The sequence below is a fragment of the Neopelma chrysocephalum genome, unplaced genomic scaffold (assembly GCF_003984885.1).
Source record: "Neopelma chrysocephalum unplaced genomic scaffold, ASM398488v2 Primary Assembly neopelma1_42b, whole genome shotgun sequence".
Classification (NCBI taxonomy): domain Eukaryota; kingdom Metazoa; phylum Chordata; class Aves; order Passeriformes; family Pipridae; genus Neopelma; species Neopelma chrysocephalum.
The window spans coordinates 1734775-1755863 of NW_020897701.1; the positions used below are offsets into that span (position 1 = coordinate 1734775).

The 21089-nt window shown below is 40.8% G+C and overlaps 1 protein-coding gene across 12 annotated transcripts in view; it reads right to left on the reverse strand.

Moving 5' to 3' along the window:
- TRIM2 (tripartite motif containing 2) overlaps nucleotides 1-21089 on the reverse strand; it is a 93570-nt gene that overhangs the window by 50917 nt on the left and 21564 nt on the right. For 2 of the 12 annotated variants that reach the window (XM_027676903.1, XM_027676900.1), the window contains exon 1: nucleotides 781-1168. The exons of 9 other annotated variants lie outside the window; for them this stretch is intronic. The gene's annotated coding sequence lies outside the window, so the exon portion shown is untranslated. Of the gene's footprint in view, nucleotides 1-780; nucleotides 1169-13327; nucleotides 13829-21089 lie in introns of those variants that run through there. One more of the 12 variants, XM_027676907.1, reaches the window with a different exon arrangement.

Sequence of the window (21089 nt, forward strand, 5' to 3'; positions counted from 1 at the left end):
GTCCCTAGTCTTTTCTACATACTCTTAGATATAAGGTACATTTAAAAATCCTCTAGGCATTTTCTTCAGAGTTGCTGAGCAATGGGAAGAAAAGTAAAAGCAAGTAGCAAATGCTCAGTGCTTTTGGTACTGAACTATGTGGTGAAGGTTGAACTGCTTAGAGACCATCCCCTCCACTACCTCCTGAGACACTCCTCCGGATCTGCACCACACTGCACCTCCACTGCAACTCTCCCTTTAGGGGAGCTGGAGCTTAGTCATATATTGTCTGTTGACCACTGAAAAGTTCCTCTGCTTCTGTTTCCATTGACTTCAGTAGGATTTTGCTGAAGTGGCACAAAGTCCAAATCAGCAAGGGAGAAGGCAGCACCCAGCAATCGCCACATACCATGTAACTTCACAAAATTAACTTAGAGACTGCCAGCCCTTTAGAATTTTTTTCTTGCAGCCTTCAAAAATCCCACTTCCCATCAGATACAGCATACGGAACATAAACCAGGAGAAAAAACCCCAAACAATTTAGGTGTCTCACAGCAAGAAACAGCAGATGGAATCTAAGCATTAAAAAAGCAAACAATAAAGGCACAAAGTGAAAGACATATTAGTGCAAAAATACATACTGGGAGAGGGATCAAGAAAGAAGGAGAAAGAAGAGCCCTGCTTCAGCATGTGAGCAGGCTGAAATCAGGTTCACATCCTCTGCAGCACTTACATTGTTTAAAATATGAAAAATTGGTTGCTGCACCTCCATATTTGCCTTAGCTGTTGTACAGTACTCACCTCATTTTCTTATCCAGAGCCCAGCAGCAATGTCACCTTCTGTGTCTGCCAAGTCTTCTTCTGAACCAAAATATCTTTCAAAAATACAGCAATATGTCTAAAAATTTATATTGTCCATGGGCTCTGAGAAGATCTTGCTCAAGCGTTAAGTGGCAGGCAAAGGTTTACCCAGGCAGGCTCTTTATGTTGGCAAAAGTACAATACTGAACTTTCACAGCAAGACGGTAAACACGTAGCTGTGTGCAGCAGGTAGTCTGGCAGCACCAGCGCTACTGAGAAACAATGTCAGGACAACCTTGGCAAAAGGAGCTCTGTGGGTTTTAACAATGGTTGTAGGCACAGGAGCTGAACAGACCAAACAACCGTAGCAAAAGCCATCTACAGCTCCCGGGGGGGAGCTCGAAGTGCTCAGAGCCCGAGTGTGCCAGCTGTGACGCTGTGTCGTCCACCTCCACACTCACAGGGTCACTCCATTTGACTTCCCAGAAGTCAGATCCAGCAGTTCAAAACTTGGAAACACCCAGTGGCTGAACTTCACCCAGTAAACATGTCTTTCCAGTCCTCAGCAAGGACACTAGTTTGCTGATTGCATGCTAGCACTCCTATTTAAAGAACTGTTATTGGAAAAAGCTGAAACCTTTCTACAGCAGAGATGAAGAGCTCTCCACGTCTCGTGCCTTGCCTGGAGAAATGAATCAATTCCCAGCATATGCTTGCACAGCAGTTTCACCACAGCCACAGTAAGATGTGCCATCTGCCTGCAAAGCCACCGAACCCCTCAGCGAGCAGGATCTCCAGACCGTCCTAGTGGCCCTTTCTCAGGGCCTACAAAGCAGCTGCTCTGGCTCAGCCCAGGTTTTCCTCAAGCATTTTCCTTGCAGGACAAGGTTTTCTATCCGACACAAAGCTGTCTTCGTTCATCCTTCATCTTCAAAAACAACTCTTCTAAGCTTTCTCTTAGACATCTCTTCCAGGTTCTCACCACACAGGGCAGGTACAAGCCAGATGCCCAAGGCCCCTACAGGCCATTGCCAGGCTGCTCATAAGCAAATGCCCAGCAGTGATGTACGTCAGACTCTGCAAAAATTACATTCTCATAAGAGCCTTGTACATATATTCCTGCATGAATATTGGTCTTTTTTACTGACATCACAACTTAAAAAACAACAGCTAATGAAAGAGGAGGAAAGCAGAACCCCTCATACACAAATTTAAGATACTCCCAGGATGAACTGGGATACACAGGAAATTAATCTCTATATGAAAATGCATCCGTTTTACTTTACAGGAAAACCAGTACATTTTTATGTACGTGAAAAGCAAATTAGAAGACGTTATAGAAAACACTAACCATATGGATGCATGTGTCTTTTTAAATAAAAAAAAGCACTTGGAAAAAACCACTGGTATCAGGATAGCTAAGAACAATATTGTCTTACATCAGCCACAATTTCATTTGGATCTTGATAGCACCTAGAAATCTCTTCCAAGTACCAGAATCCCACTGTGAAAGGCACCAGTTACACTGAACAGTGCAAAGTCCTGTGCAAACATAGGTAGCCCATGTCTTAATGCCTCACACAATTCGTCTGTTGCCATTTAACTGTATCTGTGACACCAAGTACCTTTCTAAACTATGAAATAAGTTTTCATAGCCAGCCATTAATTTAGATAAGGACTATTTCTGTAGAGAAAGAGGTGCAAGACAGCAGCTTACATAGCATGAATCTCCTGCAGTCAGAGAACAGGAGCAGATCTTACCATTCTTTTTTTTCTGTTTGCCAACTCCTTGAGTGGATGTAAGAACTCCCTGAGACTTTAGACATAAGTCCTTGTGATGACTGTGACAAGATGCACCATGTTGTTACTGAAACAGATTATATGTAGTAAACTATAAAACCCATTAGAGGTGTATGTAAAGTAACCAGCTGTGAGCACAGCTATTACAAGTAATTGAGAAATCCTAGTGGAAAACCAGTTACAAATAGGACATGGAGGCTGCACTACCTCAGGTATTGAACTTCTCTAACTCAGATACCACAGTAAGCAGTTGTTAGGATGTATTTCAAATAACTTAAATGCTTCTGGAAGCCTGATGAAATGTTTTTGGTAGGTGGAGCCTGCTGTTGAGTTAAATTTTATTCACAATTTATATCTATTGTTTTTTACTATTCCTTTTTATTGACCACAGAGGAGAAACCCCTCTTATGGATACCAGTAATATACTGGATAATTCTTTACCCTGTGAGCTGTGAAACCCATTGCCCAGGATGCTACAGTTGTTAATATCTTACAGACATTCCAGGAGAGCGGGACAAATTCATGGTGAATAGACTGATTAAAGACACCACCTCTACCAGAAGCAGAACTGGAAGCACAAATCATTGAATATGTAAGAGCATTCTGAAGAGTACTGCGATATGTCTGATCTATTCTTATGCCCCTCTGTAAGCATCTGCTGTCAGCAATCGTCCATATTATAAGGCTAGACTAGATTTACTTTTGATTTGACCCAGACAAACCTTCAAATTACTCAGAGTAGACTTCACAGGAACTGACATAGTAGCCACTCCCTTTTGGCATAGTTAATGGACATTAGTGGCTCTGCAGGGCTGTTTCTCTCACTTTGCAGAGCCCTGCCATTTAGGCATGTCAGGTGAAATGAATCCATCAGACATCTGCCTTAATGCACCACTGTTGCATGAAGAATGCCACTCAGGGCCACAGAGTACCTTTAGCATGTACACCTGTTTCGACATCATACAAAGAAGAGTCACAACTGTGAAGGAGCAAGATTCAGGATGGGAGCAGTTCCAGGCGTGGAGAAAAGCATACAGCAATTGGCAGGACTTTATTATATGGACCTTACAGTTATCATATGGACTTTACTGTTATTATGTGGTTTCATTGTATTCACACTACACAGTGCACAACCTGGTCGTGCCCAGGCTTGCCATGAGTTTGCCTGCTCCCTGCTTCCTCCACTCCTCCCCCTTTTGTCCATGTCCCTATCTTGGTTTGTTCCCCTGCTTGTCTGTCTCATGCTCCGCCCTATGTTCTGGCCCTTTCCCCGCCCGAGCTGAAAAAAGACGGGGCACACGTGAATAGGGCATTCTACTTGCACCCTTCCTCGTGTCCCATCCCCTCTTCGGACCGCAGCAAATGGCGCCCAACGTGGGGCACAAACCCACGACCCTGAGATTAAGAGTCTCATGCTCTACCGACTGAGCTCCTCAACCCCCCCCCGACCAAAAAAACCCTCTCTCCCCCCCTCCCCTCCAACCCCCCCCCACCTCCAACGCATCGGTGTACTGCTTTCCAAAACCCCACTCCCCACGACAGCACCGCTTATGCCGCTGCATCAGTAGCTGGCGCTTTAACCCCTTCAGTGCCCCCACCCTGTGGATGTACTTGTCCCCCACAGGGCCCACTGCTCTCCCATGCCCCACCTATTTCCACCTCCCTGTCTCCACATACATGCCAACATGTTTGTCATCATGGTCCTGGCTTCTCCGGCGCCAGTGCCCAGAGAAGCAGATGGTCTTACATAAAGGAACAAGCGTCAACAGCTGATGATTTGAATTTGGTTAAAGCATTTCCTGTATTTTATCATCCCGACAATCACCCTGTCTGGGAACCCATCCCCCTCCCAGTTCTGAAGGATACAAAACAAGCTATTACTGACTACGGGTTAAACTCACCTTATGTAATAAGGGTACTGAATTCACTCTTTGCTGCATACACATTCACTCCAAATGACATAAAGGAATTAGTAAGCGCTTTCTTCACTAACATGCAAGCAACACTTTTCCTGGACGAATGGCAAACTCGCATTCGCCAGCATGCCCAGCGAACCTCTGTAACCACAGGCACCCCAGTTCTGGAGGCTTTTAATAGGCTCTACGGAGTGGGACCTTATATTTCCAATGAGGCCCAAACCAAGATTCCTGTGAATGAATTAGACATTTCAAAAAATCTAGCTTTCCAAGCTATTCAAACCATTGCTGAGGCGGATGAACCTACACCTTCATACACACAAGTACAACAAAAACCAACAGAACCATTCATAGACTTTGCAGAAAGGCTAAAGAAAGCCATTGCAAAACAAGTCAAACACCCAGAAGCTCAAGATGCACTATTTTTAAGGTTGGCTATAGAACAATCTAATGACGATTGCCAACAAATACTAAGAACTCTTAAAGATCCCACTCCTATGGTCATGGTTAAGGCATGTCGTAATGTGGGGTCTAATTCTCATAAAGCAAGACTAATAGCTGAAGCTTTAGCTGGACCACAAACCTGTTTTCACTGTGGTGAGACAGGACATATAAAAAAGAACTGCCCACAATTAACCACAAAATTTCAGCTTCCAAAGACACCGTGCAAGCGATGTGGCAAAGGCAGACACTGGACTAAGGATTGCCGCTCCCTCACTAACATCTACGGAGAACTACTGCCCCCGAAAAAATCACCTGACTTAAGGAGAAAAGTGACTTTTAATTCAATGCCAGATCTTAAACAGTGCACCTGTGAACTGTCAGGAAACAAGGCAACAAGCTCCAGGGGTGCTGTGTTAACACAAACACCCCCTCAACTGCGTTCCATCCTGCATAACCCATCCCTTCCTAAGGATCTCGTAGTCCACAGAAGACCGCTATCACCAAGCTTTTAGACACCATGGAGCAGTGGCATCTCGGGCTGGAAACAATTTTTTTAAGGGGGGAGTCACTCAGCAGATGCAGCTGTCCAAACTGATTTGGAAGATACAGATCTGTCCTCCTCCAAGTCCATTTAAACAAACCCTTTTTAACTTGCTTTGAAATTTTGCTTTTTCTGTCTGTATTGTTATTAACTATTTCTTGTGTCACAGCATGCTGCAAGAAAGACTATCACAACAGACATTTTCAATCAAGTAAGAAAGGGTGAGATGTGAAGGAGCAAGATTCAGGATGGGAGCAGTTCCAGGCGTGGAGAAAAGCATACAGCAATTGGCAGGACTTTATTATATGGACCTTACAGTTATCATATGGACTTTACTGTTATTATGTGGTTTCATTGTATTCACACTACACAGTGCACAACCTGGTCGTGCCCAGGCTTGCCATGAGTTTGCCTGCTCCCTGCTTCCTCCACTCCTCCCCCTTTTGTCCATGTCCCTATCTTGGTTTGTTCCCCTGCTTGTCTGTCTCATGCTCCGCCCTATGTTCTGGCCCTTTCCCCGCCCGAGCTGAAAAAAGACGGGGCACACGTGAATAGGGCATTCTACTTGCACCCTTCCTCGTGTCCCATCCCCTCTTCGGACCGCAGCACACAACAATGGTGACTGATTAATAATCACCCCAAGCAGAGAACCATTTCACAGACAATACAACAGTAGCCTAGCGCTTCTTCTCTCCACTTCCTCCAACCGTTTCAAATTTACTTTATCCTTAAGACAAAAAAAATACTTCTAGTGATATTTCCTTAAGAGTCAAGTTAGTCTTGTTTCTCTGCAGAGCTACTCTGTATTATTCTAAAAGCAATGCCATAAAGCTTGGGGAAATCATGCCTTCATCACTATCCTGGTTCTCCTCATTTAAAAGTTGCCCACCTTCGTCATCAGAGGTCCCTCCAGAGGGTGCATATCTTCAGAACAGGCCTTCTGAAAGAGCACATCCCAGAGGGGAAACAATGATGGTTGTTCAGAGGGTAAAGGCTACCATTCAGGAGCACAGATAAAAATTCATCCCAAAGGTTAGATATGGGAAGAAGCCTTCCTGCTCTTACGCTTGTTTGTATTCAAGACTGTGCAATGTATCAGCTTCTGATAAGACGAACAAAAATTTTGGACTGTGCAAACACAGAAAATGGAACTACTCACTTTTTTTTGTTTTGAAAATCCACCTTAATATATACAAACCTTTTTGCATGCCCTGGTGTAGTCTGTTTTTTTATTATTTTTTGTAGGAGGGAATAGTAAAAAACTAATTAGAATGCAGAAGCAAAGGTATGAATTCTGCCTACACAGAACATGTAGTACCAGTTCTTATAAAACAGTCCTCCAATACTGTCTTCTCTTTTCTGTGTAATAAAAAATCGCACTTATCTCCACTGAGAGATTTTAAGTAAAGGATTACTTTTGTAAATGAATGAAAAATTATTTGTCTTTAATTAGGAATTAAGTATCTCAGAACATTTTTGTATTTCACAATCAAAATTTATTTCCAGCTATTTTAATACAAGACAAAAAATTATCACTGCATATTTGATAAACAGGATGAAATCATCATGGTGCAACACTTAATTTTCTCTCTTTGTTATAAAATGTTTTCTGAGCTGAGATACAGAAAGATCATTTGTTCCCAAAACTATACAGAGCAGACTAAGAATTAGGCAATAATAAAAGAGCCAGTTCTTTGCAGAGGGTCCAGTAAGACTTACAAACACTTCGGAAAGACCACATACTAACCTATATCATAGTATTGTGCCAGAGGAACACACAGGACAAAACCAACCCAACCCTCAGATACTATGAAATTAAGATGTGGCTCTAAATGATTTTTTTGGCCCTAGGTTTCCTAACTCCAGTACAGTGCAATTACTTAAGCTCTAAATATCAAATTTGATCTGCTTTCAAGATAGAAAAAAACTCCCACAAAACAAAACCAAAACCAAACCAACACTTGCAGAAGCTTATCTTGCAGGAGTTAATCCCTGAAGGTTTACATTAACACTCCCACCAATATAGGGATTACAGGAGAGAAAGTTGTAGAAGGATATTTCATGAATACTGTTTCCTCACTGGAAAAGGAAAAATAACCAAAAACCAAAAAGCTGCGCTAATGAAGAGAAATCATGGCAGTTTTTCCTCTTCAAGAGTTTATGTATGCTGTAAAAGGCTTGTTCCTCAGTCACACTTTTTCATTCCTGGGGTCATTGTAGTCCCTGAGGAATCTGAAAGTAGTGGGATTTACAGGATTTGCAACTTACAGATGTTCTCAGACGAACAAGGGTGGCCTTGAAGACACCTGACATCACCTGACATCTGCTCTTTGGAAGTCTTGTTTCTCCCAGAGCGTGCAAATTCTCTAATAATACAGATCATGGGACAAATATGGCTGGGGCTAAATATGGTACACATATTAAGTCTCTTCAAAGACCACTACAGAGATTAATGCATCCAGAGGAACAAAAACCTCACAACTGTTGGTATCTTTTCAAGAGCATTTCCAAGTTCAGCAAAATAGTTTGAATGCAATCTCTTTTTGTTATTGTGGAACTGTAAGTAATTCTTTCAAGTGCATTTGCTGAAGATTCTATCACTGCTTTGGAGGGGTTTTGTTCTGCACAAGGTGCAGTAGTATTTTGCAAATTTATCTTTTCATACTTGTCAGAGTTTTGTCATTCAGAATAATCTAGACATTGCTCTTTCCTTGATAAATCAATCCTGAGTAATTCATAAACCACACAGGTAGACAGCACACAACTTCAAGCTCACAAATAATCAAGTTCTACTAAACTTCAGTGTAGAAGGAGGCAAGCAGAGTATAAATCTTTGCAGACACTAAACCCTTCCCTTTTTCTTCAAGCCATCACTCCAGAAATAACAATATTCCAAATTACAAGTTCAATGAAGGGGTATTCTCAAACCTAGCATTAAAAACTCATTAAAAAAATAACAGAGAAAGAGGGAATTGTCACTCTATGTTTCCAGAACTAAAAGAAAAAGAAATTAAGAACAGAAGCCAATGGTAGCACAAAACAAATAGCTTTCCATGACAAAAGAACAGAAAGTCACCCATAAATAAACTGATCATACACATGTTTAGGCAGACTAATAACACTAAGACAAATAAATCCATACTGGATTAGGAACAAGCGAATTGCCAAACATTCACCTCATGCATTTAAAACCTGATCATAAGTAATTGCATCTCCTCCAATCTTTTTGACTCTTTCACAAAGGGTGTCCACCTTGGCATAAAGACTGAAGATCACCATCCTCCTAATTAACCACTTCTAAAATGCATCCAAAACTGATAATATTCAGATGGTTTTAAAGTGAGAGAGAATGAATAATACTTTTACACATGAGCAAAAGTGCTGACCATAAAAGCAGAGTTGTTCAGAGTTCTTCCAGGGGAACATTTAGTATATATGTGATTACAGTAAATTTTTAAGTTATTTGTCTTCTCCTAGTGGCAGGGCATATTCTTAAAGTTATTACAGCCTAGATTTAATATTTAACAGTAAACCATCGTAGCCATTCTGGCACCAGTTTCTTTTGATGCTTGTGTTAACAGGGTCACCATGTAACGTAAGAAGTGCCAGAATACATGCTGCTAACATTTTTCACATGGCTGTGATTAGTATCCTTCTTAATTTAGCTGTGCCTCTTTTAACCCTACTGCAACTAGCTAGTGGCAATATGGATAGAGCCAGCCAGCATCTACATCCTACATCTACCTGTTTAGCACCATAAGAACTATATTCTATTTGCTATTTCAAGTCTTCCTTTTGTACGGGATTTTCCTCTGAGTTATTGCCCTGAAGTCCAGCTAGCACGTAGGAAGGATCCCTGGTTGCCAGCAGACATCTCAGCCGACTAGATCCTTGGCTGTCCCCACACAGTGTATTAGTGACATGTTATGTCATTTATTTTACTGTATGGTATTGCAGTTACAAACTGCTATTCCTGTGATCAAAGTAAATTACTGACTTCCAGCTAAAATCACCTTTTTAAATAAGCAATGCCCAATCCAAATATAGCTAGACAGCCCAAGTCTTAGAAGGAATGACACGCAAAGCCAAGATGTGTTTATAGGTTGTGGACAGAAAATGTCTAGAGATTCTATGGTAGAAAACAAAGACAAATGCCTTTAATGCTACAATTTATGCAGTAAATATTTAGCTATTTAAACCACACCAATAAAACATGGTCTTTATAGAAATAGAACAGTTCAGAAAATTTGACATGAAATGCCATTTTCATTTCTCCAAAGGTCAGCCTGAATTTTGTTCAGTGGGAGGTGGTCTTTATTCCAGTTGATCAAAAATAAAGAGGAAGAAAAAGAAATCTTGTGCACAAAACAGGAGTTCTTCCAAATTGAACTTAAGTGTTTGCAACCAATCAGCTCTTTCCTTTACAGACATGTCATCATAAACCTTACAGCACACCAAGGGACTGCCTCCAATCCATTCATGTCACCTAACAAATAGAAGAGCAAGCTAAATTCTAACAGAAGCAGCAAGTGTGTCTTGAAAGTTAACCTATCAAAAGTGGAGGTATAGAGAGGTGAAGTCCATTTCTGTGACTGCTAAGCCCTGTTCTCTTCCCTCCAGTATTTCAGAAACCTCTAAATAATAATTATTTCCTTTCCAGTATTGATTCCTTTCAACAAATATTGATTTTTTTCCAGAGTCTTGTTTTTTTAACGGTTCATGCAACGCATTTCACATGGTTAGCTCACCTTTGTTTTTTCACCAGGAAACATCAGCGGAAAACGTAATCACAACCTGTGCTCTCTGGAAATAGAATATCTAATTTTGGTTGAAGGTGTCTGCCAAGTGTAGCATCTGCAATAGTGGATTTCAATCTGACAGTCACTTGTCTGCTTCAACAACTGAAAAGAGCAAGTTCATATATGCTACCCTGCAAAATATGGATGGGCAAAATTCCAGGAGAAAATTTTTAGGGCTTTGGAATTAATGGCTCTTTGTAATACAGAATATTGCATTGTCCTTAAAACAACTAATTAAATCTAAAGAGCTATTCCCTTATATAATGCAACCATATTAAAGAACATACTTTATAAACTGAATTTATTATTTGGAGTAATATATATGTTTGCTGCTGTGTATAAAAAATTAGTTCAAACTATCTACACCCATATCCTCAGACACATTTAATTTTGATGAGACAATATGCTTACCAACAGATAAATCAAATTCTTTTACATTTGGCTCATTATCCTAACCGACTGTACATTGTGCCCTTGTTTTTATATAAATAGCTCATGTATCTAGACACAGTATTACATGTTTCAGCAAAACTGTGTATATTTAATACTTTATGCAGATGATTAAATTTCAGCTTCAGTATAGTAATGCGCAACACTTAGTTCTCTGCATTAGGACACTCAGAACCTTCTCAGTTAATTTAATTCCTCATTTTTCCTCAAAGGAATCAGGAGCATCACTGTGTTTATATAAGCTGTCCAAATTCTACTTTTTTTAAGAATTAATGAAATTCCATTATCAGGCAAAGACAGGCCCAGCATGTTTTCACACTGGCTTCAAGCACCAATTATCTGGGATTTTCCAGTAAACAACTTGACCTCCAAGCTAAAACTGGGACTGCCTGAGAAATACAGGCTGGGGAAATTCCCCAGCAGTATTGTCATCTTTGTCCAGGTAAGGTCTAATTTTCTGAACACTGTGCATGCTGCTGGACATGGCAGGATTCAGACAGCCCTTGCATGTGGCCATGGAGACTGCTTGTCTCAAATCTAGATTGCATAAAAAATCAATGCTGTGAAAAAGGTCAACTTCTAAGACACACACATACCCACACTCACCCCCACACACATCCAAACCCCACCTCCCCCAAGGCATTAAACATACATATCCTTCCAATTTTTATTCTGTGTCTGGAAAGATACATTTGCTGTCTCCCTTTATGAATTACACAAAGAAATCAGAAGATTTTTCCCAGATGACTGAAATAATTGTTTCCATTTTTCCCTCTTCCCAGAAACCCTGTAATCAAATCTAGCATTGGTTCTGTCATAAAACCCACTTCATGTTTCCTTCTGGCCCTCAAGCGGCATGTCTTAGCGATGCTCCTTGAAGCAAAGTTCTGTTTAGCCTTCTCCCTGAGGAAAGACATACTGTATTAAAGGCATTTCAAAGCCATTTCTCATGAAAAAGGATGAATCTAAAGGACTGAATTGAACCCTCCACGGAGAAAACCCCAAGCTCTTTATAGCCAAACTCTGGGCACTGCAGGTCCAGGTCAGACCAAGGAGTTTCTTCACCATTCAAGTTTGTCAATCCTTTGCTGAGAAGTTTGAGGAAACCTTTTGTTTATGGTAAGCAGTTTTGGATGAGGGCCAAAGCACAGAAGCCTTATTGCATTTTGTCAGCAGCTAACAGATTGATTCCCCCCAAAAAAACTCTCTGGAAACAGAGAACTCCCCTTTCTGGTAGCTTTGTTTTCTAGCAGGATGATGCGGTCCCAAAATCAGGTACAGTAGCTTTCTGGTACCTTCTTTCTATAACCACTCCAGGCTTTAGATATCTTCCAGAAAATTATGGGACTAGCTCGAAAATAAATAAGTTTATATAGATTTTTAACAAACTAAACCTTTTCATATGCTTTTTAAGCCCTACAGTTTATATTGCCAAGTTTATTAAAAATATTTACATTGTCTAGAAGCTTTCATTAGTATCGCTAGTCAATTTAATTTCAGTTCTCACACAAGCAGGAATGTGGAATTTTAAGGAAAAAACCTTCTGATTATTAAAGCACAATAGTTGGCCACAGACTATTATCCAGGTAGTAAATCCATTGCCCTCAAAACCAAAAAATCCAAGGCTGGAACAGAAAGCAACTTTTCTTAAGTAAGAAATATTTATTTAGTCATTGTACTTTCACAACAATTTTCTCATTTGCCCCCATATAAATGAACAGTTATTTAATTGTTTTGGCCTAATGAATGTTTGAGTTCAGGGCGATTTTCTTGGTCTATTTCTTGTCCTAGTATATTACCTGGTACATTATCTCTAATTATAACCCCTTATTTTTACTTAAACCTATCAATCTGCCTGGCAGTCTGCCTAGACTGCATTTTGAAAATAGTTAAATAAACTAAAAGGGGGTAAATCAACCTACCTAAATTATGCACCAGCTAATGGCTCAAGTTACTCTTCACAAAAAGCACAACAACAGAATATGGCAACATTAATGTCAACTGCCAGAATCAAAAAAATTAACAACTGTGAAAAGTAAAGTGTCTCTCCTAATTAGACTTTGGCATTGTCCTCTCAGATTTACAGAGTCATTATTTTGCTCTGAATAAACATCACTATATCTTTCCTAGGCAAACTCCTTGGCTCTGTTTCAATTATTTCTTTTAAATATTAAAGAGCAGGAAACATTTGTTTTCCCTTGTCACATCCTGTCCTCTTTACATAGCATCACACAGTCCCCTTTGAAACGCCTGCTCTTACAGCAAGCCTGACACGCACAGTTCAATCAAAACATTTGCTATTGTCTTTTGCCAACTACAAACAAATTTCTGCACAAACACTGAAAAGGTTTAAAGGTTTCAACAGCCATCTAAAGCCGAGCTAGCACGACTGTCAAAGAAAGGTGGTGTCAAACTGCTCGGCTTTCCCACTACCACTCTGACTTAAAGAAGAAAAAGAAAGACAAAGCAATTCACTCATTCACACAGCGGAGCTTCTGGCAAGAGCTCGCCCGCTGTAAAACCACTGCTCTCACAAAATACCTGAAAGCAGAAAAAACACACGAACAGTTAGAGATGAGTGTGAAACGGTAACTTACATTATTTAGAAAGACAGTGGGAAAGGACTGCTGCAGTTTCTTCGTTATTTTACACTGCTGTTGGCAGAGTAGACAACCAAAAGAGTTCACCTAAAGAAATCCCTCCTTTTAATTCTCTCTCTCCCACTTAATTTACTCTAGAGTCTCTCAGCCTGAAGAGATCCGACAGTCAAAAGTTTATCCCCTTGTATTTCCCAATGATATGGCCGACTTTCCTTGGACACATACCAGTGATGCAGTAAAAATAGACAAAAGAGGGGGGGGAGGGAAGAAGCAATCTAGCTTGAGCCTGAATCTTCTTAACTCAGTGTTTTCTGTAAAAGCTGCTCTTATGTCAGAAGATCCCATTCCTACTCTAACTTGCAGAGCACTGAGTCATCCATCTGGTTTTCATAAGCTGGAAATTACAGGGAAACCAAGGAATATACACAGTCCAATTTTAGCAGAACTCCCCAGGCACCAGCCTTACAAGTAACCTGAGGTACAAAGGCTTTGAAAATAAACAACCAGCCCCATGCCGGGATGGTCTCCCGTCTGGAGATGCCTGACTGCTCCCCCAGGCAGCCCCCAGCAGCCCAGAGCACGACACACCACTCAAGAAGGTGACAGCCGGGTCCTCCCCCGCCGCTGTGGAAACAAACAGACGGTCCAGCCCTCCCTCCCAGCACACACAGCCTCTCTGGAAGGGGGGCAGGGAAATCCAGTGCATTACTTGAAATCGTTCAAGAGTTTAGCAAGTCATTTAGAACAACATGTTTTCTATAAACAGGGAAGTGGATGCTGATCCACTTACATCCTCTAAAGCTTCCAGGTGAGAAGCAAATCTATTGTATTGATAGGTTTTTTTTCGTTTAGGTGGGTTTTTTCTCTACTAAGAGTCAGTGGACAGTTGCTTAATAGAGAACTTCTGGGGTGATCCAAGCTATTAATTACAAGAATGAACATTTTACCAAAAGTATCGGAAGTAAAATTTTGATAAGCACCCCATGAAAGTCCATGACTCCAAACTCCCAAGTCACGTTCGGTCCCTATTTTCAGCTATTTAAAGGTCTAGAGCCCCAATTAAATTCAACATACCAAAGGCTTTAGGGGTCACCTATATTTTTGGATACTTCATGGCTTTTCAGTCAGTACTGAAGAATAATGTTTTCTCAATAAAAAATCAGAAAACCAATTTTAACCAATTTTATGGTGGATAAAAAAAAGTTTTGCCATTGCTTAAAACTAAGGTTGTTGTCTGCATGTTCTTTACTTTAAAATAACAAGTTTTATTTAGTCTTTAGTTTTCCCAGAGGACTTTTTTAAGCTTTTCTATTGGGAATAATCTTACCCTGTTGGAACAGTGAGACTCTCTAAACAAGGCAGCTTTCACTAAAGCATGGGTGAATCAGTACAGTGAGTCATTAACAAAATAAAAACACCATTGTAAACACTCTGCCTAAAAGTCCTGAGCCTTGTCACTTGCTCAGCTTTTCATTTTTGCACAATTAGGATTGTGCTGATTGTCTACTCATCTTGTACCTGGATCCAGGATTGACATGACTGGACTGTTAAAGTCAAAAGCAGCTGAATTATTTAAAAGCCAAACCAAACCAACAACAACAAAAAAAAAACCCAACCCCCAAAAAACAACTAGATTCTAATCAGTAGAAGAAAAGGACGAAATTATAAATTCATTTTCTTTCTTCTTTTTTTTTTCCTGTGCTGTCACAAATCCTTCCAACAGTTGTATAACCCATTGAATAATTTCAGTCACATCAGGTAGGGATCTCAAAGGTATTATATTCCTCCAGCTATTGTGAAAAAAGGCAGCCCTCCAGATGAGTGAAATACAATACAACCCAGTGATCCAATGTAAAAGGTTACAGATGAGTTCAGTTTTATTATTAGACACCAGAGCACGTCACACAAACAAGAGGTACATGAGAACAGATTTCATGTGCCCTACTGCTCAGCTGCTACCACAGTTGTGTATCTTTGACCTGCATTCTAGCATTTTCCCCCTCCTCTCCCATCCAGGTAGTAAGCAGCAAAACACTTGAAATGCACAGACATCAGCTGAAGCAAATAATATTATTTTTTGAAACAGCAGTAAGCAGGGTTTGTTAACAGTTGAGTTATTCTCCCATTTAGTAATCAAGTGGGGTGAACTGACTACATCACATTTTTACCAGGACTGATACTTTCAATGAAACCAAAGGACCTGATACTGGTAGAGCAGACTTCCAAGTCTGGGGACAGAAATATTTCATGGGACACAGCAGAACAGCCCTTGCGTGGTTTGCTAGGCATGTAGGCTCTCTCCCCACTGTACTGTCACAGTACAAGACAAGTTGAATTACTGTTATTTTTGGAATAAGAACGCATTTTTTGGTGAGACACGGTGGTAAAGTGGAGAGTAGATGGGAATAACCACTTTTTGATATTTGTGCTGACAGATTTTTTTTTCCCTCCAAGGAGTGAGTGCATTAATTCACACTGATCTCTCAGGTGCTCTTCAATATGTCTGTTCTCTCAAAAAACCAGTCCATTTACATCAAAGGCAGCTTTCACAAATAACAATTCTGTAAGAAAACTTCAAGAAAATTCAAGATTCAAAAACAGACGACTGATTTTAAATGACCCTTCATTTTCCAGACTCTTATTCACCATCTTTTTCTCTCTTTTTTTGTATTCAAAATTGATTTCCTCTTTCATATAATCCATATTGGAATACCAGCATCCTACTGTCCATAGATAGCTCCTGCCTCCAGACAGGCTAGATGTGTGTCCCCTCACTGCTGCCTGGATATTACTAGGACATCATTTGATGCTCACTTTCTCACACTCTTGTCTCCATGACCTTTGAGGCAGTCAAGCATCGTGTTGCTATATCGCACAGGGATGCTAGTTTTCTGGAAAACTGGAAATGGAAGATATTCAACACTTTAATGGTGAGAAAATTTACTCTAGAAAGCTTCATATAGGAAAGACTACAACAATGAACAGATTGGATAGGGAAAACAACCACCTAGGAGCAATCTGTCTTCTCAGAAAAAAAGAAGCTTCCATTTAGGATGTTTTCAAATGCCAGATAGAGAACCACTCTGTTATTTTCCATATTGATTTTTCACAGAGATCAACTGTGCTAGCAATATTAGCAGGACAAGAGTGGAGTAGAACGCAGCTTAGATATTGATTATGCGGCTTTGTATGTAGATTCTTGAAAGGTTTTTTCAAACCTCATTGCATGTTCATTAAAGCAAGGAAAAAGTGACCCTCCTCAGTCAGTGATGGACAGGTTGTAATGCGCAGTAGGTGGCAGAGTATGTATCTCTCTTGGCCTGAATTCTGCTCCCATCTAGTCTAGTGTGGTTGTATTGTGAGTGCTGAACTTCGAAGGTATAGATGAAAGCAACCTGTTTTTCAACCTATTCTTTGCAGATTAAATACTGGGAAAGTGACAGGTGAAAGGTCTGGGGTTGGTAGAGGATGCACCTTGCCATTTGATTCAAATCTGTGAAATTACCTAAATGATAGAAGCTCAGGATAGTAGATGAACAAGCCAGGGTTTCACTACAGTTATGTGTTCACCTTTGATTTTAGCACTAGACCATTTGCTGTAGGATTTCAAATACATTTATGCAGATTTCTAGTCGATCATAGTTGAAGTCCTTGATAATTCTTCTGATGCAAACAAGCTGGCAGGCTTTGTACAGACTGAAAAACCCCAAGTCTGATAAACCAAGAAAAATCTACCCTTGGAGGAGTCCAAGGCGAAGCTTCAGTTCACTTACCGTCAATGACATAAAATAAGGTAGATTTTGGCACTGACATTAACACATTTTTTAAAGACAAATTAGCTGTGACATTATAAATCATCTTATCACCAGCATCTTTAAATCCAGCACAGGGAACAGCCATCTTGGGTCTGGGTTCAGATGCTAAGCTTGTATTCAGTCTGGACTCACTATGTATTTTATTGTAGTACTTCAGCTTGGTGCCCAGTGACTTGAGTTTGGCAAAAGCCTGTCCCTCTCCAGAAAGGCACATAATTGTCAGCTGATCTCTCAAAGAGATAATGTCGTGTGATAATCCTTTGCTGCCTGCTCCAACTGTTAGATGAGAATTGGGCTGTTTCAGTGCTTTTGGTATTTTGCTTTATAATGTATCACTTGTTTTCACAGAAAGAAATACACAGCTCAGACAAAAACATAACGCATTATAACCTTGATGTCATCGTTGGAGAAGCCCCATGGCTGCTGCTGTTTTCACTACAGCCTGCAGTAGCCCCTGGCTGTCCCCAGAAAAAAGGGAGAATAAGCATAACACTAAGCCACTTTTTCTCATCAAGTCTCACTAACATCTGTGACTGCAGGGACTGGGGCTTGCCTGGGGCACATGAGCTCATTCTGAGAGCGCTGGTGATGGAGAAAAACACAGCCTTTTCCCTTCTAAGTGTGCTGGAATGATGATCCCTTTTTCCTACCCTGAAGCCCACAGAAGAGGAGTTAATGGCTGTATACTTTGTATTCTTTAAGTAACAAGTCAGCAAACAGGATGCAATGCATATGTCACAGTGGTTTTCATTAGGGAAGGTCAAATATCAGAAGAACATAATTTCAAAAGACAAACATTAGACTGTTTTCAAAGGTTCCCTTTTCCCCTCTGGTTGCACACTCACAGGTCTTACCTTGCACTGAGAGCTTGTTGAACTGCTACTGAACAGATACAGTTGATTGCCTGACAGAAAACTGCCCTAGAACAAAATGCATCAATTTTCTGCAAGCTGTGAGAGGTGAGTTAGCTCACAGGGGTCCGCTGAATGCTGCAGCAGACACACAGTTGGGATGTTATGGACCAGAGCAGGGGAAGAAAGACAACTGTGAGCCAAATGCTCAAGCTTCTCATGGAAATATACTATGAAACAGCACATAAGCCCCACGCTCCTCCTGACTGTAATTCTACTTCAAGCTCTAAGTTTCACTTCTGTGGCAACCATGTCCCTTAAACACAGGTATACAATTTGTGCCATCCTCATGCTTCTGCTCTGTACTGCCCTAAATCATAGTTTGCTACTCTGAGAAATAACCACCAGCCCTAGCTCCTATAAAATTGTACTGTCTCAGTATCACTGTTTTTTCAATCTGTCATTCACATAAGTAAGCTTTCTTTCAAAAGCAAGTATCCAAGAAACACTGATGTAAGACATTTTCATATGTCTGCATTCATGAAAAGTTCTGAACCAAAAGTAATGTGTCCAAATCCCTCTTTTTGTTTGAAAACATCATTCATCCAAGAATCAGAAATGTTGCCATGTGACTGGTAACACAAAGAAATGAGCACATGAAGAATCACAGTGAACAGTTCAAAAGCAGCTCTGGGCCTGAAGTTGGTTCACAAGATACTTGGTGAATACTGGACACTTTGTTGGCCAAGATAAATGGAAAGGGCTATGTTTTCTTAAAAAAAAAAATATATATACCATGCTTATATATTTCTTGGCTTAGTCTTTCTCTGACCTTGCCTGGAGCTATCCACTCTTACAGCAGACAAAGGACTACTAAGTGCCTGGTTTATCCTGGACCTGTCCTGCCTTCCTGCCTTCAAGTAGAAGAAAGAGGTAAAAGAAGGTATGTTGAGGCCTCTGCACTGAAGAACCCGAGACTCCTGGGGAGAACAAACAGCCTCTGTCTCTCAGACTGCAAACACTGGGCTGTAGTGAGGAAGACAGAGAGTAGGAGGAGAATAAGGCAAGGAGTGAAGAGCTCTGGGGAAGTTTTTAAGGACTGCGAGGCAGGTAGGACAAGCATCTTAAATGGTATCGAACACAGAGGTTCAGGAGGATGGGATATAGGAAGCCTGGAAAAAAAGGTGGCACTAGGATGGGAGGAGTTGTAGCAGAAAGATGAAGAGGCTGTGAACTTTGTGGTTGAGGCGGGGGGCACGGATGACAGAGCAGCTAGATGCCCTCCCTACACAGGCATGAGCTGCAAACTTGGTCTAATGATGAGGGGCCTCAGGCTAGGAGACACTAAAAGCCAGAGTGAAAGTCTGAGAGGGTTGAGGCTGTGCAGGGCTTTGAGGAAGATGGGAAACAAGATTTTCTCTGCTGAAAATATCCTGATCTACATACCTCCTCTGCATATAAAAGATGCTGCCCCATCTCTTTCTATCCATAGAATCATCTCTTCCCACTCCTATATCCTTTCTTTTGGAGGCAGAGCACAGTAGCCCTGGCTTGCATTTTTCCATCTGTGTATTGGAGTGTGACAGCATAACATTTTCCATAGCCATTATGAACCAAGAAAATGATTTTGATGTAGCTCTGGATCACGAAGCATGAGTATCAAGCATAGATTACAAAGTTAGAGAGACGAGGAGGTATTAGGAGAAAGTGATAGGAAAATGGAGAGAAGGAGGCAGATTTCTTTAGACAGGTGGTCTCATGAAGCCATGCAAATGAAAACTGTAATATGCAGAAAGTTCAGCCACTGCAATGCTGGAGTTGATATTAACATCATCAAATACCTATCAGCTTGCTCTTACACATTCAAAAACTAATAGAAAAGAAGGCCAAGGGTACCATTCTAAAGTTAAGCAACCCAATCAGAAGCAGAAATTAAACCACACATATGAGAAAAGATTGTAATTCTCACAGTCCCATTTCAGTCCTTAAGTAACCAGTCTCTCTATTGCCATTAGTGAGAGTTTTGCCAGAGTAAGACCTGAAGAATTCCATGCCAGAATATTACTGTACCAAACATTAACATTTGACAGGTACATTAGGAGGTTACACCATACCTTAGGGAGCATTAGGTAAAGTGTCAACTGAAGATGCTGCATAAGAAGAAAGATGTCAAGAAGAAAGCAAGCTCCAGTATGATTTCATTTCAGGAAGGGAACTGCAGTATAATTCTTGAATCTTAATGGATACTATGCTTCTCAGTTTCACATGCTGTGAACCAGCAGTGATAAGAGGAAAAGGCTGATGACAGCCATGATAATTTTTTTTAGACAGCAGCAACCAGGACAGAACACAGCAAGCTACCCTCTTAATTAGGGACATTTTATGCTATGAGCTTAAATTGCTGCTTTCTTAGACCTTTGGCAAAGGCAAAAAGGAAGGAAAATGAAATATTTAAAAGCTTCTTCATGGATGAAGAAGCAGTGGCATCTATAATATTTCCTGCCTACTTGAGCACATACTGGGATACAATTTGCTTTCTGGGCCTGAGAGAGGTGAGCTAGAGAGGCATCAGGGTGGACCATCTGGAGGCTGCAGCTAATATTATACAAGTCCTGTATGTACCCTAAAAGAAGGTAGTTTGTAAGACTCTGCCTTTTACACACTATCAAAGCAAAGCAGCAGTGCAGACAGCCTGTTCTGTAAGCCAGTGATTCCAGTAAGAAGAAAGTTTAGGGCTTGCCTATGGAGTCCAAGGGAACGTCTTCCCAGCATAAGAGCAGAGCAGAGCCATAATACACTGATGCTTGTTTCTCTCAGCATTGCTGACTAGCAGGGAGGCCAGGCATATCAATCAGACAGAAGGGAGAGAAGTCAAAGAAACCAGTGGACACTGGTAGATACAGATGATTTAAGGCACTACAGACCTGAAGACCACTTAGCCACTGCAATTCACTCTGCCACGGGCAAGGAAGATAGAAGTGATCCCTTTTCTGTCTGTCTTGGCCCAAGTTTTCCATTATATTTCAGGCCACCCTGCAGAATGGGCCCTGTGGCAAATCCCTGGTTGAGAAACTTCCTCTTTTCTCCTGGGGT